This window comes from Zonotrichia leucophrys, chromosome 9 (genome assembly GCF_028769735.1).
Source record: "Zonotrichia leucophrys gambelii isolate GWCS_2022_RI chromosome 9, RI_Zleu_2.0, whole genome shotgun sequence".
Taxonomy (NCBI): domain Eukaryota; kingdom Metazoa; phylum Chordata; class Aves; order Passeriformes; family Passerellidae; genus Zonotrichia; species Zonotrichia leucophrys.
In genome coordinates this window covers 19,851,511-19,865,507 of record NC_088179.1, presented here as the reverse complement: position 1 = coordinate 19,865,507, position 13,997 = coordinate 19,851,511, and the positions used below count along the sequence as shown (strand labels likewise).

Sequence of the window (13,997 nt, the reverse complement as noted above, 5' to 3'; positions counted from 1 at the left end):
ACCAGGGAGCCCTGCTGATTGTGCTGCTCTTGGCTTACAAAAAACCAGAACTTCTGGCCAACAAACTGGCTTTGAGCTCATCTCAGTCCAGAACTGTTCTTTATCATTTATTAAAATAGTGCCAGTAAATAGTGAGATATGTTGATGATCACCAGTTTGAGTTTGAACAAACAATGAGGCAAACTAGAAAACAACCACCGTTATTGTCTCGTAATTCAGGGTATGTTGTGGGATGGAAAGCTGCTGCTGGCTCAGTTCTGCTGGACTCAGAGCTCAGTCTGGGGTAGCTGACCAAACTGATTTCCTTTATACTGATGGGAGTTAAGCAGCCTCTGCAGCCTACAGGAGGAGTTCATTGTGTCAAGACGAAGGAAGTGATGATCCTCTCAAACACCTGCAGGCTGGGAATTCCATCGACTGTTGCATTCATTAGTAATCTTAACACTTTCACATCATGACTCAGGTCTGATGGGCTCATTAAATGGGAGTCCTTTCAGGTTTTATTCAGCTGTGTGAAGCCTAAGTTGTGATAGGGCTCTAAGAAGATTTTGCTTACAACCATTTAATGTAAGTTTTCCAATTTTTTACTCATGTTGCAGTAATTTTGACCTTGGTAAACCAGATTCAAACTATCTTCAAAGGCATTTAAGTAGCTTTTTCCAGTGCTGTATTCAAAAACTCTTAAGTTAATACTCTCTCTACATTTCATTCCCTATATATTTATTTTTCTGGTTCTCATTAATTTAATAAGATTGCAGTCCTCCTTTGCTCTTTTTCTGGGAGATTGCTCTGCTGGATAAATCCATTTTAACTTTGACGGCTTGTGCTAGAGGTGCATCCTCATAGGTATCTACTCAAATAAAAGTGCCCAGGGTATTCTCCTTTTTCCATAAACAAAATTCCCAATACAATCAGTAAAATTACTGGTTTTGATTATCTGCATCTCTAATAACAAAGCCATCTCTTTACTTCAATGATAGCTACTTCAATGATACATGAAAGGGCTTTAGAACAGTGCTGTTTTTGTTTTTCAAATCACCCAGCAGCTTAACAACCAGCTTGGATATAAAATTCAGTTCTCCAATTGTTTGTAGTAGTCTGCACTAGGTAGGAAAGTTTATGGGCATTTAGCCAACTGCCTTTTTAGATGTTGCATCCACCTGTTTTGACATTAATCCATAAAAATAAACTCCATATGTAGCCCAGGAAATGGTCTTTGTGGGTCCCAAGTTACAATGGCAATAATTAAAATGATTGCTTTCATGTCCCAGATGGTGACTGTGGTAGATAATTGTATTCTCTGCAATTATTTTGGACTAAGTTTAGCAGAGGAAGGTAAAAATCCGGTGTGGTTTTGAGACACCACGCAATATTTTATTGGTTTCACTGAAGGCTTAATTATTTCCAGGATCTGAAAGTAAGAGAAAAATGGAAATGAATTACAGGTCCAAAAGAGATTTATGAAGTATTTATGTGTTACTTACATAGAGATGTGGCACAGTGGTCACTGTAGGGTTACTGTCTTCACATTCGATGTTGTGGGCTTTGGGCATGGCCTTGTAATGGTTCTATTTGAGAATTTTGTAAAAAAGTCTGAAAATGGGTAATGGAACTTGCAGCTTTTGGCCGTATTCAGACCAAGCCCTTTGTAACGTGTGGCAGAGCAGCTACAGCCTTTGTATCTGGGTGAAGCAGAGTCATGGCTTGATATTTTTAAAAGAGATTGGAAAATTGAGTAATTAACTAACATCCTGATAGCCAATGGCATGTTATGCAGTTGTAATGATTTTATTTGTGTTATAACAACCCTGGTCGTTTCAGGCTGTGTTTTGGTAATATAAATATTTTGTGATAGAGCAGTGCTTTGTGACTCCCCAAGTTCTGCATTTTCATGCCATTTGCCTAACATTTGGTCTCAAAACAGCTTTACTTTTAAGTGCTATTGAAGATCATTTATTTTTAATAATGCCCCGGTTCATAAATAAATTACAAAAGCTATGAGACATGCTTAATATAGTTCACTGTGTTTCTAAATACCCTTAATACATAAAGAAATTACAGGTATGTCCTATATGTAAAATACAGAGAATTCTGTGAGTTTGCTGTTGGGAAAAAAAAAAAAAGAAGAGCATTAAGATTTTCAGTCTTGAATTTCTGTTAATGTATGAACTGTTTTCTAATGTCATTTCTTGATTCATTTTAATTATAAATTTAGTCACTCTAAATTTTTCATGAGCTTGGGTGACTTTGCACTAGAGACTGATTTGCCTCTTTCCTTGCTGTAAATCATGAAAAGCACTGTACTATGAAGCTCAGTGGGAGACATTTCCCTGTAAAAAAAGTAGTAGAGATAAAGGAAGTGCTGCTGCTTTTTTGATTTGCAAGTCCTTATCCTCTTCCTCATGGGCATCTTCTGACTTCTCTTTTTTTTTCCCCCCCCTTAGCTTAGAATTAGGTCATGTATAAAAAAAGCTGATTAAGTTGTTTTGTGAGGGAAATATTCCCACTAAAACCCCAAATTTAATAAAAATGCACATTTTTAGTGAGGAATTGTTTATTTCTAAGAGAAATAATTAACATGTAAGGTAAAGCAGAGCATGCTCAGTTTTGAATGACATTTCTGGGGAAACTGAAAAATTTCATTTTCATTTCTTCAAGTCAAAAAAAAAATACAGATCCTTGTGGAGTTTAGAATCTTTATCCCTATTTTTATATTTATTTATTTTTTAAAATTTGTATTTCAAAAGGGAAGAAAGGCAGAAGAGACCAAGGCCATACTGAGAGTCACTATAGTGGTCTAGACAATTTCCCAGGGGCCCGCAGAGAGACAGAAGCTGCATATGAATGATGGTTGATTATACATTTGTTTATTTTATGAAGTCTTCTCTTCTTCCTTCAAGGAGACATCTAAGTATTGTAGGTAGAAAAAAGAAGGCAGGCAATTGGACTGTAATTCATATTTTGAATCAAAATTATCTGTATAATGTTGAAAATACTCATATAGTACTTTGCAGAATTTAATAGTTTGTATTATTGAGCGTCACTAATAGCGTGTTTGTTTCTTGGGATTCCTTTTCAGAGTCAGCTGTGGATAATATTTTCATGAATATTGCCAGGTTATGTTCTTTGGAAATTAGCTTATTGATTCCCTTCAATTGAAGGGTGACTTTTTGAGTCACTGGTCTCTTACTGATTCCTGGCTCCACACAGACAGTGTGAGCTGGTGACTGAGATTAAAATTAGGCTGGGAATAAAATCAATAAAAACCTTGATAACTTTGAAATTTCCACAAAACTCTCGAACCAAGTGTTTTTAAAATGAAGTTGTCTGAGGTAGCGCAGGTTTCCTTTTGTTTGTGTCCCTGGAATGATGCAGCAGATGAAGCCCAAGCTAGGAAGCAATTAAATGCATTAAGTGCCAGATGAAGGAAGGAAAGCCTGAATCCAGATGGTTTTCCTGCCTCAGGCTGAAGGGTTCAGGGAACAGAACCTCTTAAAAGGAGAAGTCTGCCTGGTCAAGACCAGGTCCTGCTGTCCTGCTCAGCCTTGCTCTAAGTCCAGCTGTACTCACCCAAACCTGCAGTGAGTCCTGGTGGGAGTTCTTGAGTTTCCATCCTACTCCAACCCAGCTGCAGTTACTGAAGGGTTTTTTGGACATGTAGGGTAGCAGTAGCAGGGCATTGTGCCAGAAGCATCTGTGACACAGAACCTTATTTGTGTGTTTATTCTGTGCTTTCTAACATAAAGCTGCTCCTGAGAAAGAAGTTTTGTCCACGTTTTGGTGATGTGGGAATTGCGTCAAAGGCTGCAACAAATACGAGACAAATAAATGAAATGCTTCATTTATCAGTAATTCAGCAAACCTGCATCATTCCTGTGCTTCAAGGGTTACAAGTCAAGCAGTTTTTAGCAGGCTGCTAATCTGCTGTGCTTGCTCTATAGTTATAGTTGCTTGCTGTCCCAGGAGTTTCCAGCAAATGCTCATACAATCTGATTAACATGGTTCACATACAAAGGGCGCTGGCCTGGGGACTACCACGTCTCATTAATGGAAATGAATTTTTCATGCCATGGCTGCTATGTCTGTGTGTTAAGACTTTTCATTTCTTTTTCCAATTCTGTCTCTTTTCTGTATTGTATTTTTTTTTAGGCAAAAATGTCTGTATGAATTTTAACAACTGGTTATATTACAGGTCTGAGAGTTTTTATTTTTGCATACTGATGCTATTTTTACTAAGAAACAGATGTATTGGCAGCAGAGGAAAGAAAGGGAGTGCAGTGGCATACATTTGTGTTTATATTGAACCCTTTAGCTCTGATTGAATGCTTGATGAGTTCAGCTTAAGAATGAGGTGACTTGATCTGTTCTTGGCAGCAGTCCTGCTTTGTGTGGGAGGTTGGAGCAGGTGACCCTGTGAGGTCCCTGCCAGCCAACATTTTCATGATTCTGTGAATTGTCAACTTTTCAGAGTAACTTTCCAGAATTAATTCCAGTATTGTAATTGATGTATCATCCCATTTTTAAAGAGGCTGTAACAAGTTCTGCTATGACATGAATATGGACATGTTCTGGTTTATAGCTGAAAGCAGGGACAGAAGGTTTAGTCTTCTCCTAGCACTGTTCCTTGGGGTATTTTGGATTAATGGTGCTTTTAAAAGAAAATTGGAGAGGAAGCAATTGTACATATTAAGCCAGTAAGCAAAGTATGCTCTGTGACTGATCATCCACAACTGCTTTCCTGTGGCATTTGTTATTTAACATTTTTTGCTGTCAGCAGATTGTCATTTTCTGATTGCCGTTACTTTGTTGGAAGGTCCCAAACATCACTGGCTGTCGTGTCCAGGGTGTGTACCTGGGCCTCCAGCATCTCCCAGGATCATCAGCCCACATTTATCTGATGGTATAGAGTTGAATTAGCAGAAACCATCAGCCCTTCTGTTGATGCACTGTTCCCACTTTAGCAGGGAATTGCTGCAATACCTCTAAGCATCAGTTACATGGTTTATAGCCTTCTTCAGCTCAGTGTGCTAAGCTATATGTTTCTTGAATATGTCCTCTTTGTTCTTGTCATAATGCACACTTTGCTTCTCTTCAACTGCTAATGCCTCTAAATCAAAAGTTCTACAGCATCAACATTTTAAGTTGTAATAGCTATGCACAGCCCTGGCCAAGTATAAAGAAGGTTTATGAGAAGTTTTTCCTCTGCAGTCGCTGATCTGTTTTTCTTAGATTATAAGGTGTGTATCATGCTCTTCTCTAAGTGGTCAAGAAGTGTTATGGTTGCTTTTTAAGAAATTATTCCTTGAGAAATATGTATAGACTAACAGTATTAATAAGCTCAGTCTACTGGCAGTCTGTGATAAGTTGTGCATAGATGGAAGTTTGACTGTCAACTTGAGTGTGTCAAAAATGACCAGATCAGGCTGAGACTGAAAATTAAGGTAGTCTTTAGGATAATGGACTTATCCAGTTTATTTCTTGCAATGCCCTCATCTCCATACAGCAGAGCAAGGCTGAGAGATGTCCCTAAATAATGATTGGGAGACCATCAGAGAGAGGCTGAAGATTAAACCACAGGCTAAGCAGCTGTGTCTGTTCTCCCAAGGATGTGGTCACGCTTGGGTAGGACTTGGCTGAAAACATCATCAGATCTGGCTGCTTTTGTGGCTTAGTTCCACAAGGGCTTAAGTGAGAGTGTGAAATTCTTCTGGAGAGCTACTGACAGCACATCCATTGCTGATATGTGAATCTCTACGTGTAGATGTAGTTCATCACAGATCTTAAACCTGTGGCAGAACTGCCAGAAGATGGGTGTGCAGAAGAAATGCAGAAAGAAGAAGGGGTGCTTCCTGTAATTTTTATCCTCAGGAATCCACTGAGGATTCCTTTGTTGACCTGAACTAACACATCTCAGATTTTCTTTGTAAGAGAAATCATAAGCTCATTTCAGCGTGTAGACATTGGCGGACTCAGGATGCTGAATGTCACACCATATTGACTATGTGTGAAAAAACATGTTCTGATAAATTCACAGGAATTGTATACCATGCAAAATTACACCTCCAGGCAGACTCAAATGACCAAACTCTGACATTTCTCAAACTTGACAGCTTATTTCAGAGGAGATTTAGGAAAAAAAAGGTCAAAGGACACCAAACATATTACTGCTCTACTCCGCCTATAGCTATAGCAACACTAAATCTTCTGATATTACATCTTGGGGCAAATGAAGGCTTTCTCATTTAGGCCCTAGAAGCAGGAGTAAACAAGGCTTAGGAAGAACAGCTGGGGGAGATGGTGTTTGGAGAAAAGGAGGCTTAGGGGAGACCTTATCTTCTCTACAGCTTCCTGAAAGGAGATTCAGCCAGGTGGGGTCGGTCTTTTCTCTCAGGCAACAAGTGGTGAGACAGGAAGAATTAATTGGCTTTAAGCTGCACCAGAGAGGGTTTAGATTGGATGCAAGGAATCTTTCTGCACTGAAAGCCGTGGCGCAGCTGCCCAGGGCAGTGGTGGAGTCACCACCCCTGGATGTATTTAAAACCTGTGTGACTGTGGCACTTGGGGACACGGTGTAGAGGTGGCCTTGGCAGTGCTGGGTGAATGGCTGGAGTGAGTGACCTTAAAGGTCTTTTCCAATGTAACCAAGGTTGTGATTCTGACACTGTATGGATCATACGCAGGGTTGTCACAGCCTGATGGCTCCAGCAACGTCCCCTGGCCTTGCCAGGAGCAGTCTCGGGGCTGATGATGCTCTGAATTGCCTCCTGTCAGGAGCCTGGGCTGTCCCTGCGCCTCACAGGTGTGCAGGGGACACCAGTGTGCTTTACAAACACGGGCTCATCTCAGGTTGCCATGGCAACACCACTCCGTGTACTTGAGCTTTAACATTTGAGAGTTCACCCAGAAAATAAATTTGGCGTGATTATGAAGTACACTTGCTTGTTTTCTGAATTCTTTGGATACAGATCGTTGGAAAGAGCAGAAAAGTATGTTATTGCCTCACTGTTTTCTGCCATAAACCATGCACAGAATCATTAAAGCTGTCATCTATCAAAATATAGTAAAATTCCAATAAAGCTAAATTGTAAATGTTGCCATCTTCAGCTCCATAATATATTATTTTTAAGGGCTCCCTGTCATTGTTGAACTTGATAAAACTGAGTAAAACCCCACTGAGCAAGAAATGAGAAAAAAAATCTAGAAAATGTAGTCTTGAAGTAAGGATTTAATTTTTTTATACAAGTACTGACCTATTTTTCTACAGCAAGTTGGAATAGCGCAGGATGGTGACAGCAGGAACATTTTCATGTGTGTCTATCAGTATTTTGAATATATCATTTAAAGTCTGGTTTTATCAAAAAAATTACTCTTGACATGAGACATTAGGGCTTCATATTTCCTCTGTATCTCTCATTTCCATGTGAAATATTGCTAATAGGAAGATTAGGAAGATTTGTCTTCTGTAAGCAGCTAAGTCTGAGAAATTGATCCCAAACTCTGAAAACTGGAGCACTTGGAACAGATTGCATGCAAAGAGTGTGGAGTCTCCTTCACTGGAGGTGCCCCAGAACCATCTGGGTGCAATCTTGTGCTGTGTCCTCTGGGGTGACCCTGCTGGGGCAGCAAGGTTGGACCAGTTTTAGATAAAATTGTATCCCAAAAGGTCCAGAGTCATCAGCTTGTTTGTGGGTTGTGGTTTCTTTTTTTGGTTGGTTTAGTTTGGTTGTTTTTCTTTCCCTTAAACAGAATGTGTTAATATTTTCACTGCAAGGTTTTTCACTGATTGTTTAAAATCAGGAATGGAGTTGATGCCTATGATGAGGCCACATTCCTGTTTTTCTTGTTTGTAGCTCATCCATAAAAGTGACCTTTTGAGTTTGGTTTTCTTTTGTTTGTTTTTGTTGTTAGTTGGCTGGTTTGTTATGATGGGGTTTTTTGTGGTTTTTTTTTCTTCTGGTTTGTGTTTTTTTTCATTCTTTCCAAGATATGGGTTGAAACCACACAGTATTTTGCAATGTTGCTTTGCATCTTTTGAAGTATAGCAGACTTCCACTAGCACATTTTATTACAATGTAGTAGCTTGTAAATGTACAATTTCCAAATTTTCAAAGTTAAAATTATTTAATTTTTAAAATAATAATTTAAATAGGATTGACTGTAATTAAAGAGAAAAAAAGTTTGAAAAATATCAAAGTGAAATGTTCCCAATCTAAAGATGGGCAATGTAAAAATTTCCGAAGCAGAAATGAGTCATATAAAATTAACTTTCTTAAGAACTGCTATGGCCTGTTAGTGCAGCTATTGCTGTCAGCATTTTCAAGTTAAACACCATTCACAATGATTTTCTTTCACATCAAATTCAACTATAAGCTTAAATGCAAATGCCCCAATAATAGTTTTTGTCCTGGTAAAGCTTTGTATTTTATTTCTTTCAGAGGTAATTATAATGTCTGGGGGAATGAAATGAAAAATATATAATTGATAAAACCTTGAAGTTGGAAAAACATATTTGTGCAGGCAGACTGGGTATCAGGTTAGTGTACAGAGAGTCTTTGTGAGGAAAAATGGGAAAAGGGAAAGACTGGCATTTTGGAAGAAGAGCTTTGGGTGGGATGGGCAGGAGCTCAGGCAGGGTTTTGTGTAGGTAAATGGTGGGGATGTGGTTTGGGCAGGCGGTGGGCAATTGAACAGAGATGTGGGACAGAATTTCTTCCCCTTACACCCAGTTTAAGAACAAAGTGTAAACACACATACACAACACATCCCAACTAGCCCTGGAAGTCCTGATTGTCCATCTACTTCTTGGCTTTTAGAAACAATGAAATCCTACTCAATGCCCTTCTCAAGGAGAAAGATCTGAGTGTTGATTGCAGTGGAAAAATGAGTGATTAATTCATGAACTAAGAAACTGGAGTGTGTGTGTTTGTGTGTCTTCTCTCTCCTTGTTTGGCGTTGTCATCCTGATGCTTGCAAATGAGCAAAAAGGAGTGAACAGTGAGAGAACTGAGCTGTTCCCACCCTAATGGGAGAAGAGAGCTGTCCTGGAAGCAAAGCAAAGGCAGCAGCACAGCACATCCCACAAGGAATGCACAGGCTCTACCAGAGCCATTTATAGTGATCTGATTACACCACAGTATTAATAAACCCCCTCGGCAGACTCTGCATCTATCACAGGTGCTGTTAGCTCCTATAAAGTCAGTAAATATATCTTGAGTTTTGTTTCAGGCAAATACGCGTTTGTAAACTAAACATGTTTGAGAATGGGAAAAATCTGTGTTAGTAATACATGCCCAGCATATTAGAGACCAGCTAAGGCTGCCTTTTGTTACCTGGTCTACTGTGGAAGAAGGAGCTTTCTGCAATCTTTCTGTGAGTCCCAGAAATTCAGAGATTCTAAAAAGGCAGCAGGCAAATATATCCATGTACCTGTGCACATCTGGATGGCCCAGGATATTACAGCTCAGGTGCTGATGCATTTGTTTGTAGGCAGATTAATTCCTGTTCCAGCTGGGCATCATCCTGCACAAGTCTTATCAATCAGGGTGCACCACAGACCCTGTTCCTGTCATGTGCTCATCCTTTGTGGGGATATCAATGGTATCTTGGTCCACATGGCTGTGTTATAATGAAGTCAATGAGAGATTTTGAAGAGGTTAGATACTCTATCATTTATCTGTGCCAAAAAGGACTTAATAATGAAGAGACAACTTTAGATTCAACTTAGCTGTGTTTTACAGACCTTTCTCCAGTCTGATCTCTCTGTTGTTTCTGCTACAACACTGCTCAGTCTTTCAGGTTGCACTCATCTTCCGTGAAATGTGAACAACTGGTGAGTTTTGTCATTTGTTTTTATCTGCTGGCTCTATGCAGTGACAAGGTCCTTAACTGTCCTGCTGCAACTGAACTGCTTGCCAAGCCCATATCCCAAAGGTGAGGGAAGGGAGAAATCATTACTGCACAGAATTAAGGCAGCGGTGATGGAAATATCACATTATTATTTTTGAATTACAGAGCAGTGTAACGTTGCTGTTGACAAGGACATAATAATCTCTTCTGCAAACAAGTTTTGTCAGGGATTTATAACTCTGAAGAAATTTGTCTAGGCCTGAAACTTGGCATCATGTCATTTAACAAAGTACTAATTTGTTGTCATACATACTTTTAAGCCTTGCAAGTGTAGAGGGTGTTGAGCTCCATGATAAGCACAGCTGTTGGCCCTTTAAACAGGTGATATTCCATCTACTTTGGGGTTTCCCAGGCACAAAAAGATTACAAGGACTTAGAGGAAAAGCACTCCATATAGAAGATATTGAGAAGAAAATAAAAAGGAAAGACCCCTTCATAATGAGATGATACAACAGCCCTGGAATTTTGGATTTATGACTGTACAAAGAGGCCCCAATGCCTTTAGGAGCATTCCTGGGTGAATTTTGCCTTTTCAGTGGCCTGAGAAGGGCTCTCTGTGGGCAGCCCATTAACACTTGCCAACACTTCCTGCTGGGCATGAGCCTGCTAATTGTCTCAGCTATTTATGAGCTGCGTTTAACAACTACAGCACCAGTCACAAACAATTTACAGTGCTATGCTCATATTGCTTTTTCCTTGTTGGTTTCATAAAATGTTCATGTAAACTCACTTTCCTGTTATGGAGGTATTGGAGGGTGACCTCTAATGAAGATCATATTCTATAGTTTCCAAAAGCTTTGCTGGTAAGGGATTGAAGCAGGGAAAGTTGTCAAGAAAAGTTTCTGGTGGTTCCATAACAAGATGTTCCTATCAGGCAGGATGTAAATGTGTTATTTTTAAGGTCAAAGCACAGGCAGAGAGTTTTGAAATGGGCTCGTTAAGGCAACAACAATCTGATAAAGCTGACTCTCCTGATTTCTCGTGTGTAGTTAATTGAAAGGATATTCAGCTTTGGTTTGATACCTCTCTATAAACATTCTCCCCACAAATCAGTGGAAGTATAGAAATGTACATCAGCTTTATTGGTCATCAGCTTGGCTCTGTCCAGTATTCCAGAGTTTATGATCCCCTTTGCTGTCCCTATAGAGTGGCTTTAAAGCTCACTTGGTGCATATTCAGACTTCTGGCATTTTGCAGTTACTCTTTTATCTTCATAATAAAGCATGTATTTAACAACAATTAAATGTTGAAACAGCTTGCTGGCAGATGGGGTGAATTTTCTATCTCCTGAAGTTTTCAAAAATGTCTTTCAAAAATATGTTCATTTTATGGTCTGTGTTATAGAGAAGTCTGAACTAGAGTATTGTAGTGTTTTTTTCTTGACTTCATTTTTTCCTGTATTTCTATTGTCTTTTTCTTTCACAATTCACTATTACTGTGAATATGTAGTGTTTTCTTTCTCCTTGCAGTTCCAAGCCAAAACTACATTTAATAAATAATGTTTAAGTTCTGCCTACTTCCCTAACTAGCTAAATATCAAATACTAAATAGAACAGGTAATACAAATTGGATGGCACAAATGATCTGTGCCTTAAGAACCAGGAGACCCTTTGTAAAATTACTTTTGGAATGGTTAAATGTAGTGCAGGCCCTGATCTCAGATACTTCAAGGTGAGTTGTGCTGGGTCCATAGAGTGGAACAATGAGCTTAGAAATATTAGTGGGAAAAGTGAATTTAACAACTGCAGCTACTCTTGCATTCTTTGCATTCTTTAACTAAAGGACGTGTGTTGCTAATAAGATCCCATACTCCAAAGACTGGTCTCAAATATAAAACTGAATTGAATATTGATTTTTTTATTTTAGGTCATTTAGCTGCTTGCGTGTTTGTTGGTTTGTTTGTTTTTTTGTTTTTTTTTCCTGAAGTGAGGAAACTGGTTTTGGTGCTCCGAATGAAAATTGAATTGCTGAGATGTTAAGCTGTGGAAAGGGGTTACTACTCATTTGCATAATAACCATTTCAAGAAATTTCATATGAATTTTTATTATGCATTTATATGTAGATTTAAATAACCTTTATTAATACACTCCATTGAACAATAACACAATTTTTTTCGTATCATAAATACAGGGAAAACTTAACTACCACAGATAGGCAATGGTCAACATTTATAAGCTCAGCAAGATTAATATTTGCCATGAAACTCCATCTGAAAAACTTCCTTAATTCTGGTTTATGGCTAGTACTGTAGTAATCTGCCAAGGGTTTACCTATTTGCCTAAACCAGTTTGTTAAATGACTTCAGAATTCTAGAGCCAAAATTACCTGTTTATGAAATGCAGTGATGATTTGCTTTGCTTTAAAGGACAAAACATCAGTCTTTAATTTCTAATAAAAAGCGATATTAAGTGGAGTTGGAAAGATGAGGTTGTTGGGCAGGTGATATTACCTAGCAATGATCTCTGTCACTGATGGTTTGCAAGTTAATCCTTCCACTAACAGAAGAGGAGACAGAGTGAAAGGGCAGATAAATAGCTTGAAAATGAGTTATCTCAATTTTCCAAAGAATATTAATACATGGTTTGATGTCCCCTTGGCGCTTGGCAGGGAGCTCAGTACAGCAGGCATCCTTTCTGGGGCTGGCATTATTACATATCTTCCTGAACAACCTGGATGGAGAGGCAGAGTGCTCCCTTGGGAGATCTCCAGGTCATTCACAACCATGGGGATTGTGAAGTTCAGAGGATTTTTCACAAACCTGAGGGCTGGGCTAACAAACTCCACAGAGAGCAGCCACAGCAGCTTTGCAGGTGTTGGACTTTACAGCCATTTGTGGACTCTGCTGGAATTTAAAGACTAAATTTTCAGTCGTTATTTAAATAAATTATGCAGGCTTTCATGCTAATTTAGGAGGCTTTAGCTCAGCTCACTCTAAACTCTGTTGCTCCCACATCCTCTGGAAGGGTTTGGGCTGCAGGGGGAGAATTGATTTGCAAAGGGACTGGGATGGTGACTTGGAACATGTGGGGTCTCTTGGCTGTTCCCTGGCTGCCTGACAGTTATAGGTGAGGGATATTTATATGGCTGTAGGGGGAAAATAGGCGCTGTAAATTGGTATTGTATAGAGGCAGATAGCCTTTCAGGGGACAATAGGCTGTTTCATTATATTGGAGCTTGCAAGCAGTTTGCTCTCTTCAGAGAGCTTCAAAAAGCTGAATTCCACTTTGCCATTACAGTGGGTTCCTCTGTTATGTGGTAATGTTATTTGGAGGTGAATCTTAGGGAGTGAAAACGCCTGAAAACATAAAAATGAAGTGGTAATGTAGTGTTGTAGGTGTCAGTCTAGTGTTCATCACTATGAGAGGTTTCATATCTTTATCTTCATTTTATTCTAATTGAGAAGTGAGTCTGATGTTTGAAAAGCCCTAAATTACAGATGCGTATGTGTTGAAATGGCTATTGTCAGAGTGTGGGGGAAAAGGCACCCTGTTGTTGCAGTCTGTCAAAGATGATTTGTTGAAAATTGACTTTGAGTGTTTGTACTGGAGGTCAGAGTTCCCTGTAGAGGGCTTCTACTTCATAGAAATATCTAGAAGTGCCACAGTTATGCCTTGCTATTAAAAGAATTATTTTGTTACAAATACTTACCTGGAAATGCTTTTGATTCATTAAAATGGGAAAAATAAGTGGAGCAAAACAGCTGGGACAATTTCTAAGTAAATTCATCAGTCATTCCAGAACTATGCATTTAAAATACCTATAAATAATAGAATGCTCCATCTAAATGGAAGCCTTTTATTGATATGTAAGTACAGTGTCACCCTGAAGTTTCTTTTTTAATTTATCATTTCCATGTGTTTAGAATCAGATCAGGCAATTCATATTATTTCCAGCTTTTCAACTTTATTTTAGCAGCATTATTTTGTATGGTGTGTGAAATGAAATTGTTGCACACAGTTGTTAAGCTTTAAAATTACTTTCAGGTAACAAATAATTGTTTTGGAAACTCTGAGCCTTCACTCAATTTTTTAATATTATCTTGAGGACTGACAAAATAATTGGATAATTTCAGTGCTTTGCCATTGGCACT

At 38.8% G+C, this 13,997-nt stretch overlaps 1 protein-coding gene across 7 annotated transcripts in view; it reads left to right on the top strand.

The window, feature by feature from the left end:
- The window catches only part of NAALADL2 (N-acetylated alpha-linked acidic dipeptidase like 2), a 410,218-nt gene that overhangs the window by 182,027 nt on the left and 214,194 nt on the right, over positions 1-13,997 (top strand). The gene's annotated exons all lie outside the window — the stretch shown is intronic.